The sequence below is a fragment of the Canis lupus genome, chromosome 2 (assembly GCF_003254725.2).
Source record: "Canis lupus dingo isolate Sandy chromosome 2, ASM325472v2, whole genome shotgun sequence".
NCBI classification, from domain to species: domain Eukaryota; kingdom Metazoa; phylum Chordata; class Mammalia; order Carnivora; family Canidae; genus Canis; species Canis lupus.
The window spans coordinates 2021010-2034833 of NC_064244.1; the positions used below are offsets into that span (position 1 = coordinate 2021010).

Genomic DNA, 13824 nt, shown 5'->3' on the forward strand with positions numbered 1-13824 from the left:
TTTTGTGAGACTTCTTAGAAAAGTTTGCACTGTTTCTTTTGTGCTCTACCTTTCTTATCTGCCTGTTCTCTTTATACACTGGAAAAATGTCTGATTATAATTGAAAGCAGTGTTTTCATGTATATACTGTCAATTAAATTCAAGAAAATTGATGACAGGATCAGTCCTGGAATCTTAATATTATAAAGACTTTTGACTGGTTATTGTTAAATCTAGAAAAAACAGGCAGAAATTTGGAATGTTGGGAGATTTTATGACTAGCTATTGATACTTGAGATTTATGATTCAATCTTTGCTCAGGAATCAGTTAATCAAAATATCTATTCAGAGTGATCTGGCTTTTGGCCTGGGTTTGAATCTTAGCAGTAATGTTTCTATTGTATTGCAGATGTTAGCATAATCCTTGTATTATTATCTTTAAGAATACTTAGAGTCATCCTATGTTACTAGTTTGTGTTTGGGAAGGCTTATTGGAGATACTAGGACACTGTAAGTCTTTTGATCCTTAAAAGTTTTGAGACAATGAGTAGTATTAAGATTGTTAGCATCTGCTACAACTTTTTAGGGTGCAATTAAACTCGGTTGATTGATCTACTTGAAGGAGGGGAGATGGAATATTTTTTACTGAATTTATAATGCTTTCTATATTGGTTGACATTTTGATTTTCAGTTTGCTGTCTTCAGCCAGTGACTTGCTACGTAAATTTATCTACCGGTTTCTTTCTGAGATTGTTCTTGATTTAAGAATTGTTTAGTTCAGTTTGATTTTTGTGGTCATTTTTGTTATCTTTAATTCTCTGATATTCTGTTTTGCTGGAGATAGTAAGCAACTAGTTTTTAGGTTGGAGAAATACCTTTGATGAAAAATTATTAATAGTAATTTCTGAAGCATTAGACACTACTGTGTATAAGACTATCATGAAATATGTGTAGTGAGTGTGTTAAGCTAACTTAAATTCTGTAAATATATAGGTGTTAATGTTCTATTTGAAGATTTTAGTTATCTAAATGATTTTCATTTATGTCCTTTAATATCATTAATGATGTTACTCTTATTATTTAATCATTGGATTATAGCCCGATTGTGTGTGTCAGAATTTTTTATCAAGGAGTTTGACAATTCATCGTTTTTGTTTCTCTTACCAGCTGTAAGTTTCTTGAAGGCAGCATCTCTAGCACCTGTAAATACATAATAAGTATCTCTTAATGACTTAAGCCTTGTTTCAATGAAGTTTGCTTTCAAATGATGAAATATTGACTTTACCCTATGTAAATACCTCTTGAATTTCTCAACTTTTAACTCAGTTAAGGGAGAGAATGTATAGGATACTTAAAAAAAATTTTTTTTTTTAAAGTTTTGAAACCTTTACCCAGGTACCCAGGTACCTTTCACTCAGCTTTCCCTAGTGTTAATAACTTATGCAACCAGGAAATTAACATTGGTACAATACTATTAACTATAGACCTTATTTGAATTTCTCCAGTTTTTCCAGTAACATCCTTTTTCTCTTTCAGGATTCATCTTCCTAGTCTTATCTGATCTGTGGTAGTTTTTTCTCATCTTTCATGACCTTCACACTTGTGACAGGTGTGTGGTCATTTATTTTGTAGAATGTCTCTCCTTTTGGGTTTGTCTGATATTTTCTTGATTTATTGAAGTTCTGCGTTTTTGTCAGAAATACTGCAGAAGTAATATTGGGTGTAATGTGTAGGACTCAACATTACTAATGTTGAGTACAGGGTGTCAGTATATCCTATTCAAGATGATGTTAATTCTCATGTGGTGGATGTCATGTCTGTTAAATTTCTCTACTTGTCACTATTTTTCTCTTTGTAATTATAAGATATCTTGGGGGAGATTCTTTGAAACTGTACAGATACCACCCCTGTTCTCAAACCTTTGCCCACTTGTTTTCAGTATTCTTTGGTAGATCTTGCCTGTAACAATTACAGTGTTGTTCACTTGACAGTGATTTTATTTTTCTCATTTATTCTTCTACATTTATTAATTGGAATTTTTCTGGAAGGAATAACTGTCCTTTCTTATTTATTTAGTAATTTGTTTATATCAATATTGAGTTACAGATATTTGTTTTATTCTATGGTTTATAATCTAATGCTGTCATTATTTTGCTGCTCAGATTGTTCCAGGTACGGTCTTCAGGTTGGCTCTTTGTCTTTTCAACATGCTCCCATTCTCTTTTCTTTAGGAAAGCTCTTCTTTTCTGGCATGATAACATTTTCCAGTTTCATCTCGTGTTTCTCTGGTGAGACGCTGGAATCAATCACTTGTCCAAGGAGTTTTGGTTCCTTCTATTGGAGGATGATATTTAGAAACCAAGATCTGGATGTGATGTGTGTTTATTGCTACTGAGGTGTCATTGTTCCTAGGCCTTCTCAGCAGACAGAGCTAGAAATACATGTGTATACACGTTAATCCACACATATGCAAGCATCCATGTTTATTTCTGCATCTTTTTATTTATATGTGTATGTATTAAAAACCATGAGTTCATACTGATAGCTCTGATTCCAAACGCTGTAGAGTTTATGCTAGCTGTCCCCCTTTATTTCTAAATATTTTCCGACAGTGAAAAATAGAGCATACTTTTCTTAGAGTCCTAATAGTCACATAAGTAGGACGAAGTTACCAGAATAATGAATATAGCAAGAAGATCCCCAAATAGTCCTGAACCTTAAACATGTTAAGCTATCTTTTAAAATATTTCTTATATTTGGTAAAAGTCTGTATAAACCAAAAGTAATCACATTTTGTCTCATAGTTTTAAGTTTTAATTACATTAAAAAACTTTTTAAAAAGATTTGGGATCCCTGGGTGGCGCAGTGGTTTGGCGCCTGCCTTTGGCCCAGGGCGCGATCCTGGAGACCCGGGATCGAATCCCACATCAGGCTCCCGGTGCATGGAGCCTGCTTCTCCCTCTGCCTGTATCTCTGCCCCTCTCTCTCTCTCTGTGACTATCATAAATAAATAAAATTAAAAAAAAAAAAAAAGATTTTATTTATTCATGAGAGAGAGAGAGAGAGAGAGAACAGAGAGAGAGAACAGAGACATAGGCAGAAGGAGAAGCAGGTTGCCTGTGGAGCCTGATGCGGAACTCAGTCTGGGTCCCTGGGATCACACCCTGAAGACAGTTGCCCAACAGCTGAGCCACCCAGGCGTCTCACATTTAAAATTCTCTAGAAAAAAAAAAACAAAAAAAAACCAAAAAAAAAACAAAAAAAAAATAAATAAAATTCTCTAGAGATTATTCTGCACTGAGATTCAGATACTTTACTTTGCATCAGAACTTGTTGTCCATACGATCTGGATTTTAAACACTTAGAAGAATAGTACCTTTTTTGTATTTTTTTTTAAATTGTGGTAAACCACACATAAGAGAATTTCCCATTTTAACCATTTTTAAGTGTACAGTTCACTAGCAGTAATTGTACTTAAAATGTCTTCACAACTATCATCTCTATTTCAGAACTTTTCATTATTCCAGATAGAAACTGCAACCATTGAGCAATAACTCCCCATTGCCTCTCCTGCCAGCACCTGTTAACCTGTAGTCTACTTTTTGCTTTTATGAATTTATCTCCTTTGTTACCTTATAAAAGGAGGATCATACAGTATTTGTTCTTTTGTGTCTGGCTTATCTTATTTGACATATGTTTTGGGGGTTCATCCATGTTGTACCATGTATCAGGATTTACTCCATTGTTATGAATTATTAATATTCCTTTTATGTGTACTACATTGAGTTCTGTCCACCTTTTGGCTACTGGGAATAATGCTGTAGTGAATGTTGGAGCTAGTATCTTTCCCATTCCCTGCTTTTCATTTCCTTTGGGTATACACCAGGAAGAGCAATTGGTGCTCTCTTCTATTAATTTTGTATTTAGTTTTTTGAGGACCTGCTGAAATGTTTTCCATGATGGCTGCACCATTTACATTCCCACCAGCATTACACAAGGATTCCAGTTTCTCCACATCCTCAGCAACATTAGCTATTTTCCATTTTATGTTTGTTTGCTTGTTGTGATAATAGACATCTTACTGGGTGTGAATTGTTATCTCATTGTAGTTTGGAAATACATTTTCCCTAATGACTTGTGATGTTGAGCACCTTTTCATGTGCTTGTTGGCTATTTATCTTTGGAGAAATGTCTATTTAGGATCTTTGCCCACTTAAAAATGTGTTGTTGTTAAGGTATTTTTTATATACTCTGGATTTTTTTTCTTAAAGATTTTATTTATTTATTCATGAGACACACACAGAGAGAGGCAGAGACACAGGCAGAGGGAGAAACAGGCACCATGCAGGGAGCCCGACATGGGACTTGATCCTGGGTCTCCAGGATCACGCCCTGGGCCAAAGGTGGTGCTAAACCGCTAAGCCACTGGGCCTGCCCATATACTCTGGATATTAATCACTCTTTAGACATGTGAAATGTAAATGTTTTTCTCTCATTCAGTGGATTGTCTTCTCACTCTTGATAGTGTCCTCTGATGCATGAAAGTTAAGTTTTGATGAAGACCAATCATCTATGTTTTCTTTTGTTTGTGTTTTTGGTATCATATCCAAAAAATCAGTGCTAAATCTGATGTCACAAAGCTTTTACCCCTGTGTTTTCTTCTATCAGTTTCCCATTTTTATTTGTTTGGATCGTAAGTATAGATCTTTCTTCCATTTTGAGTTAATTTTTACATATAATGTAAGGGCAATGTATTTTGTGTGGATTATCGGTAGATAGCTTTATGTTGGCACTTTTATGTTTGACTAGCTTGGAAGTTAAATTTTAGAGGGCTAAAAAAGCAGTTATAAAGAAGGTAATTGAGGATTAAGGAAATTGTGTGGCATTATGATGAAAGGAATTGTATTTTTTTCCTATCTGGAACAGATGAACATTAAAATGAACTGCTTATGAGAAAAATAGAATGAAAGAGAGCCTTTTTGATAGACAATATGGGAATAAAGTATGAGAAACAGTAAAGGCATAAAGATTGCAGCAGTGGTACAGCAGTCAGTCTTCATTAGATTCAAAAGCCTGGATGGAAAATTTCAATTATAGAGAAGTGTAGAAAATAAAACCACGTAAATTTAGGATTGCCCAGCAAACTTGAAATGTATTTATATATACTGTTTTTTTATACTGTTTTTATGTTATGCTGATGGGGAAAATGAAATAGCAACTAGCCTAAGATCATACTGTCCTTGACAGAGCCAATTTAGAATATTAGTCTCTTGATTGATACCTTTTCATTTTTGAGACCAGTATTTTCCTGCCTTCCTTCTTTCCTTCCCCTCTTTCTTTCTCATTTTTTTTTCTTTTTTAAAGTAAACTCTAGCTCCCTGGTGTGGGGCTTGAACTCTTGACCTGAGATCAAGAGTTGACCTTGACATCAAGAGTCACATGCTCAGGGCGCTCAGATGGTTAAACCTCTGCTTTCTGCTCAGGTCATGATCTCCAGGTCCTGGGATCCAGCCCCACATCGGGCTCCTGGCTCAGTGGGGAGTCTGCTTCTCCTTCCTCTGCCTCCCTCCTTGCTCCTGTTCTTTGTATCTCTCTGTCTCGAATGAATAAATAAGATCTTTAAAAAAAAGTCATATGCTCTACTGAACTGAGCCACCCACGTGCCACTGGATTGTCTTTATTCTTTACCTTAGGGGACACTTGTCTGAAAAAATGGGATTCTGTTGTCCATGCTGTTTTTGGAATTTTAAACAGGAAATGGTCAGCAAAGTTGATGTGTAATCTGCCATAGCTGTATCACCTTTTCTTATTCTCCCATGCCTGTGTCGTCTTTTTTTTTTTTTTTAAGATTTTATTTATTTATTCATGAGAGACAGAGAGAGAGAGAGGCAGAGACACAGGCAGAGGGAGAAGCAGGCTCCATGTGGGGAGCCCGATGGTGGAACTCGATCCCAGGACTCCAGGATCATGAACTGAGCCAAAGGCAAATGCTCAACCGCTAAACCACCCAGGTGTCTCATGTCTGTGTCTTCTATAGCTGTGCCAGGACTTGAGTGGAAATTAATATCTAGGAGCTCACAAGTATATTAATTTATCTGGAAAAAAGAACTAGTTGAGAAGTAGTGATAAATAAAGTTGATAAGAATTGAAAGATGAAGCAAGGACTCTGAATTTTAGTATAGCCAATAAACCAGTAGAAACTGATTAGTATGTGATTCCCTCCATAAAGGCAATGTAACTTGTAACAAACAATTTAGATAAAGCAGATTACTGTTAATCTTAGCATCTTAGCCTATACTTGTGAGAAAAGAAAAGATTAAAATCCAAGATTTAAAAAAAAAAGATTTTATTCATATGAAACAGGGGGTGGGGGGCATGAACAGGGGGAGAGGCAGAAGGAAAGGGAGAAGCAAACTCCCCACTGAGGAGGAAGACTGGGGCTTGATCCCAGGACTATAGGATATTGACCTCAGCTGCAGGCAGACGCTTAACCATCTGAGCCACCAAGGCACCCCTTAAATCCAAGATTTTTAAAATATATGTGATTTAACTTAGCTCTCAAAGGAATAGGATAGCAAATATTGCAATTCTTTGGGTAGTGCAAGGACAAGATGATTCAGGTAACTCTTTTTAATGTTTGGGTAGAAAATCAGACCTAGGAAAAATGTGCTCAATATGTTGTAATTATTTGTGAAAAGGCTGGTTGGTCACAGCTTTGTCTAGTATGCATGCCAGTGTGAGCTTGCCTACCTATCAGGGAGTTAGACAAATTGAGGTTCTCTAACGCATTCAAGATAGGTATATGAGAATGGTTTTTCTTTTCTTTTCTTTTCTTTTCTTTTTTTCCTTTTCTTTCTTTTAAAGGCTGGTTGGTGTCTTAAATTCCTTGCCTAAATTATTAAGAAAAAAAGTGAGGAAGTAAAAAGGACATTAAACTTCATGCTGTTAAGAGCGATGTGAAAACTTGAAAAAAAGTACAGTCTGTACTTGGGACTGTACAGACTTGGGAGAATCTGAGAAAAGTCTTTAATTCTGGTCAGGTGGGTTTATTTTAGAAGCACTTCCCTTCTATAACTTACTGTAGCATAAATACATTCTTTTTTTTTTCAGTTTTTTTTTTTTTTAAGATTTTATTTATTTATTTATTCATGAAAGACACAGAGAGAGAGAGGCAGAGACACAGGCAGAGGGAGAAGCAGGCTCCATGCAGGGAGCCCGACATGGGACCTGATCCCGGGACTCCAGGATCACGCCCCGGGCCAAAGGCAGGTGCCAAACCGCTGAGCCACCCAGGGATTCCAGCATAAATATATTCTTTACTCCCCACCATCCTCCTCCCTTTTTTTTTGAGACTTAAGGTTTTTCTTCCTGCAGTACACATTTTGCCAGCTGAGATCAATGAGAGAATACTGTATTTCTTTTTACTGTTTTTCCTCTACTTAGTCCTTTTTTTTTTCTTTTAAACATATGATGGAAGTGACATTTATGGAGTACTTAGAGCTCTGTGCATCAAATCTTACTGCAACAAAAAGCATTGTATCCCATGCCTCATCCAAACAGTAAAGATATCTTTTCGCTTATCTAATGGCTTACTCATTTGAATACCAGTAAGATGAAATTTTTTAGATGTAGTCTTGGAGCTTATTTTCATATGAAATGACAGTAGCATTTTTAGTGTGTAGTAGAGTAACATTTCCTATGGAAATGGAAAATACTACAAAGTTAATAATGTTTTGTATTGGGCCTTAAGTATTTTATTTCAAGTTATATTAATTAGATAACCTGTTTTAAGCCACTAAATTCATTTAAAAAACTAATTATGGTATATTGACTTACCTGAAATTAATTTAAGTGCCACTGTTATATTATTGGTAATTTTTAGAATGGCCAAAGTTTTGCCAGGAGTGAAATATAAAGTCATAATTTGGTAGTTTTGTCTTTTTTTTTTTTTTTTAAAGATTTTATTTATTTATTCATGATAGTCACAGAGAGGGAGAGAGAGAGGCACAGACACAGGCAGAGCAAGAAGCAGGCTCCATGCAGGGAGCCTGACGTGGGATTCGATCCCGGGTCTCCAGGATCGTGCCCTGGGCCAAAGGCAGGTGCCAAACCGCTGCGCCACCCAGGGATCCCTCACTCTGTGTTTTGATTGGAGAGTTGTGTCCATTTACGTCTAAAGGAATTGATAGGGATGCATTTACTGCCATTTTGTTCATTGTTCTCTCGCTGTTTTGTACTCCTCTTTGTTCCTTTCTTTCTTTGCTCTCTCCCTTTGTGGTTTGATGACTTTCTTTACTGGTATGCTTAAATTCCTTTTTCTATATCTTTGTATATCTTTTGTTTTGCTTTTGGTTAGCAGGAGCCTTACATATAACAATTTATATTTATAACTGTTTTAAGTTGATAACAACTTAAGATTGAGTGTGTTCTAAAGTTCTACATTTTTACTCCCCACAAACTAAGTTTTTGAAGTCATGTTTTATATTATTTTATTCTGTATATTGCTTAACTAATTATCATAGTTAGTTTTGCTACTTCTTTTTAACCTTTATAATTAGCTGTATAAGCAGTAATCCACTACCTTTACTGTATGTTTATTATTTTCTTGTCAGCATTGTTCTAGGACCAGAAGTTGTTAACTATGATGAAGACCAATTTTTAATCACTTTTTTCTTATAGGATTCAGGCTTTTTGTTTCATAACTAGGAAATATTTGCTTAATCTTTTGCTTGGTTCTTAAAGATTTTATTCATTTATTTATTCATGAGAGACACACACACAGAGAGAGAGAGAGAGAGAGGCAGAGACACAGGCAGAGGGAGAAGCAGGCTCCATGCAGGGAGTCTGACATGGGACTGGGACTCGATCCCGGGTCTCCAGGATCACACCCTGGGCTGAAGGTAGTGCTAAACCGCTGAGCCACCGGGGCTGCCCTTTTGCTTGGTTTTTAATGTAATCTACCTGAATTATCCCCCAGTTCTCCACCAGAGCTGCTAACTCCTTGCATTGTCCAAACATATCATGTACTGGGGGAGTCCAGGCAAGAATATGGCCCACAGGCCAAATCCTTCCCTCTCCTTGTTTTTTTGTAAATAAAGTTTTATTGGAACACAACCATGCTCATCCATTTACTTCTTGTCTGTGGCTACTTTTGTGCTGCAGTGACAGAATTGAATTAGTTGTAACAGACAGAATGGCTCTCAAAGCCTAAAGTATTTATTCCTTTACAAGAAAAGTTTGTTGACACCTGAAAACAGTCTATTAGTTCTTCCTTTCCCATTTTCTTGGGGATAACTCCCCTGGATAGCTCTGTCTTCTGTGTCTTATCTCGACAGATTGTTTTTAAACCCTGCATACCTATTCTGAAAATTCCTGTTACTGTTTTGTTAGATCCCTCTGTTTCTGGGATCCCAAGTCTTTGTTTCATTCTCTCCTGATGGAATATACCTTCTATTTTCCTGTGAAAAAAGGCTGCTTGGGCAGTTAGTTGATATCACTCTTGATAGAGAATTCTAGGTGGTTAGTCATTTTCCCTGAAAATTTTGAAGGCATAGCTTTTATATTACCTTTCAGCTTCCAGTGTAAATATACATAAAAAGAAAGACTTTCCAACTTAGAGTTTGCTGTAACCTGGTCTTCTTTTCTGAAAACTTTGGAATCTTTTCTTTATCCTCAGTGTTTTAATATGCCAAAAAGAGGTGCCTGCTATTTATTTTTAAAATAAAATATTCTGGGTATTGTGTAGACTTTTTAATTGGAAAACTCATGTTCTTCAGTTGTAGGGCAATTTTTTTTTTTTTTTGATAATTACCTCTTCTTCTGATTTTCTTAGGATGCATATTGTTTGCATATTGGATCTCTTAGATTAATATCTTTTTCTTTTTTAAGTTTTCTTATTTCTTTTATGTACTTCCGCCATCCCATGTTTATGAAACTATTAATGATGATGAAGAGAAGGATTTTTACCCTTTTCCTTTGGAAAATTGTAAATGTATACAAAAAAATGAATAGTGTAATAAACCCACATGTACTTGTCACTCATCCTACACAATTACTATTTCATAAACAAGCTATTAATTTTGAAGCATATCTCAGCATTTTATTACATTCATAAATATTTTGGAATATGACCCTAATAGATAAGGATTCTCATTTAAAAAAAAAACAAACTCATTTTGTAATTATCATTTTAAAAAGTATAAAAATTACTTATTTAAGGTCATCAAAAATCCCAACATTGTTCAAGGTTCCAGGGTTATCATAACTTAATATAGAAGACCTTAAATCTTGCATCCGAACAAGGTCATATTGTAACTGATTAATGTGCTTTTAGTCTATCTTAAATTCCCCCTGTATGTCTCTCTCTCCGTCTCTCTTTTTCTCTTCTCTCTTACATGCGTGCATAGTTTATTGAGGAAATCTGATTATCCAGTAGTTTTCTACAGTCTGGATTTTGCTGACTTGCAGGTTGAAGGTTAGTAATGCTTGAATATATAACATGTATAGTATAGAAGGCACTCAGATGACCTTTTTTTGAGCAACTTCATTCACTTAGTGTGTTTTTGAGATTTATCCATTTTGTAACGTCTATCAGTACTTCATTCTCTTATATTGCAGAATAATAATTCATTGTGTGGATATATACTGCATTTTATTTATCCATTTATCTGTTGATAGACGTTTGAGTTAATTTCTGCTTTTTGGCCTTTATGAATAATGTTGCTATGAACATTTGTGTTCAAGTTTTTGTGTGGCCGTGTTTTATCTTGGGTGTATATGTAGGAGTGGAATTTCTTGTATGAAAACTATGTAAATCACTTTTGTAATTATTTAATGTACTATTGATAATTGTACATATTTAGAAATGGTCCTCTGAGAAAAATCTAGTCTATAAATTGTTTTCAAATGTAATGAAAATTTTATAGATATTATAATTAATATTGATGTAATGTTATTTGGAAATGTAGTGACTCATGAATTTTTTTGGTAACTTTATTTGTTTATTTTAAAGATTTTATTTATTTGTTCATGAGAGACACAAAGAAAAAGAAAGGCAGAGACATAGGCAGAGGGAGAAGCAGGCTCCATGCAGGGAGCCCAATATGGGACTCGATCCCAGGACTCCAGGATCACGCCCTGAGGGCAGATGCTTAACTGCTGAGCCAACCTGGCATCCCTGTATTTTTGTATTTAGAGCCTGTGATTTGTTTTTAGGGTTCATAACACTCAGTACCTGTATACTGCCTAAGTGTTAAAAACTCTAACATTACCTGAGTGGGAACTCAGAAAAAGCTAAGGTAGTAATGTGGTAACTTTGAGGATACTAAGTGAGACATAATCCAAGTGAGGATAGATAAGGTCTTGGCAGGATGTCAGACATAGGACCATAATGTGGTCCCTAATAAAACCACAGGGATGAAGAAGACTCATTTATTTTTATGAGTTATTGGACAGCTTGGGAAATGTAGTTCTGTTTATTTGTTCTGTATCATTCTTACATAAATTCCTCATGAATAAATTACCATGTAAACAATTTAAATAAGATGAAAGAACTTAAATTTTTTAGTTATATGAGCTTTATATTATGCAAACAGAGAATTGAGGAGACAATATCAGCATACTTTCAGATATTGGTTCATTAATTTCTCTTATGTTTCATTAGGCTGCTATTTTTCTCACCTTCCATATTTTCTATCAATCTGAAAATGGGTTATCACTGCACATATACCTACTCTACCTTAAACCTGTCGGTCTCAGCAAAGAAGTCGGTGTCACTGTGATTCTGTCAAAACTTGAATAAAGCTAACAGGCAATCTATGTAGCCATTAAAATAATTTACAAGCAGTAGACATAATACCATTTTTATAAGGGCAGAATACTATTGTGAAGGAAGCATTGACAACTTTTTGGTATATAGTTATAAAATAAGCCTTATCCTCAAGAAACACTCAGATAATTACAGTTCAGGTTGGCTAATGCTCTAATAGTGGTAAGTATAGAATTTTCATGTGCTGTATAAAATAGGGCAACTCACCTGGTTTAAGTAGGCCCTGGAAAGTTTTTTAAAGACAGATATACTAGACTAAGGCTATAATATCAGTAGGAGTTGATAAATGGGTAGAAAGAGGGAGGAAGAGAAAGAAGAATTTTAGATAGAGAAAACAAAAAAGAGTAAAGACTGGGTATATGAATCACCCTGTTGAATTCAATGACCTCTGAGCAGAGAAAAAGTTACTGGATTAAGATGTGAAGGATGGGAGTCCCATGATAAGAGGAAGCTGGAGAGGTGCATTAGTATAAGGTCAAATCATAGAAGCTTAGTATGCCGTGTTGTCAGTGAGCTTAAACTTCCTGCTATCTGTAGTGGGAAGTATCAAACGCTTGAGGTACAAGAGTAACATGGTCAATTTTTTGGTTTAAGTAGGTTATTTTTGCCTTTGAGTGCCAGTTGTGAGATTTTAACCTCGAAGGTCACGAATTTTATTTATTGACTAATGTATCCTCGGAGGCTAGAATGGTGCCTGGCAAGTGTTTAATATTCACCAAAGATACTAAGTAAGGCAGTATAGTTGCATATAGCAATTAAGAACATGGAATCCAGCACAGGTTGGAATTCTTCTGATGCCACCATTAAACAGTGCTGTGACCTTAAACAGGTTCCTTAATCATCCTAGGACTCAGTTTTCTTATATGGAAAATGGAGAGAGTAGTTGGATCCACCTAATCAGATAGTTCTGAGAATTAAGTAAATTTATATAAAGCACTTAGAATAATCCAAGAATGCTTGGATTATAGTGAGTACTATATGAATATTATAGAAATGGATGAACTTAAGAAATACTCAGGAACACAGTTGGATAGGATGTGGTAAATAAGGAAAAGGAGTTAAGGTTAATTCCGTGATGTAGAGCTAGAGCTTTAGGTTCTCCCTCCTTCCTGTTTGTCCCCTGCCCACATTCCCAACACAAATACAGAGACACATTCACAGACACTTATACTTACTCACTGTCACAGATTACTGCTCATCCATTCTAGTTAATACTGGAAGTTTAAATAAGGCCCAGTGGTTAGTCTCTAGTATATTGAGGAAAGACTGTTGATTGAGTGTGCCACGTGCCCTTGGATTTTGTTTGGCTTCTCTCTGATTCCTTTTCTTTTCTTTCTTGAAGTTTTCCTTGGACTCCCTGAGTTCTTTTTTGCTCAGGACAGAAATGTTAGAAGGGCATAGGGCCACCTCCAGTTCGTGGCTGAGAGTGTATACCCACTTTCCTCCTCTTGTCTCCTTTTTCACTTTATGCATCTTCGCCTTCTCCCCATTGTTTTCGTACAGTCCAGTTTTCTACATAGTAGGAGACAAGAGATGGAATTTCCTCCTTATTTGGCCTTGCCTACAGGCTAGCTTGGGGTTCACAGTTCCAGTAATTATAGAAAACTTTGGGGAGGATATTAAAACACCTGTCAGAAAAGTATTCCCTTCTGCAATTAAATTTAACTTTAAAAGAGTTCTCTTTTAATTCTGTTTTTCTGATATGATGTAGAGAAGCATTTGGAATCTAGCACTTAAGCCAAGTTTCTCTACCCTAAGGACCCTTTTGTTTCAGAAACCAGCGAACTTCTAGAATATAGCTTGTGTGCTAGGCAAACTTTTAGCTCTCTTCTAGGCTGGTCAAGGTCACCAGAACCAGAGGTTTCATCCTAGAGCTGTACTTTCATTAAGGGAAGTGGGACTGGATACTCAGAATCTAAGAGAGCCTAAGCTCTCTGCTGCAACCCTGATTATCTTTGGCATCTATAAATTTATTATCTTTAAGTTCATGTGGATTTTGCATTCTACAACTCCTTTGT

General features: G+C 35.8%; 1 protein-coding gene across 12 annotated transcripts in view; it reads left to right on the plus strand.

The window, feature by feature from the left end:
* Positions 1-13824, plus strand: part of CUL2 (cullin 2) — a 166580-nt gene that overhangs the window by 70201 nt on the left and 82555 nt on the right. The window contains exon 2 of one of the 12 annotated variants that reach the window (XM_035714053.2): positions 10386-10453. The exons of the other annotated variants lie outside the window; for them this stretch is intronic. The gene's annotated coding sequence lies outside the window, so the exon portion shown is untranslated. The remainder of the gene's footprint in view (positions 1-10385; positions 10454-13824) is intronic. 12 annotated transcript variants of the gene reach the window in all.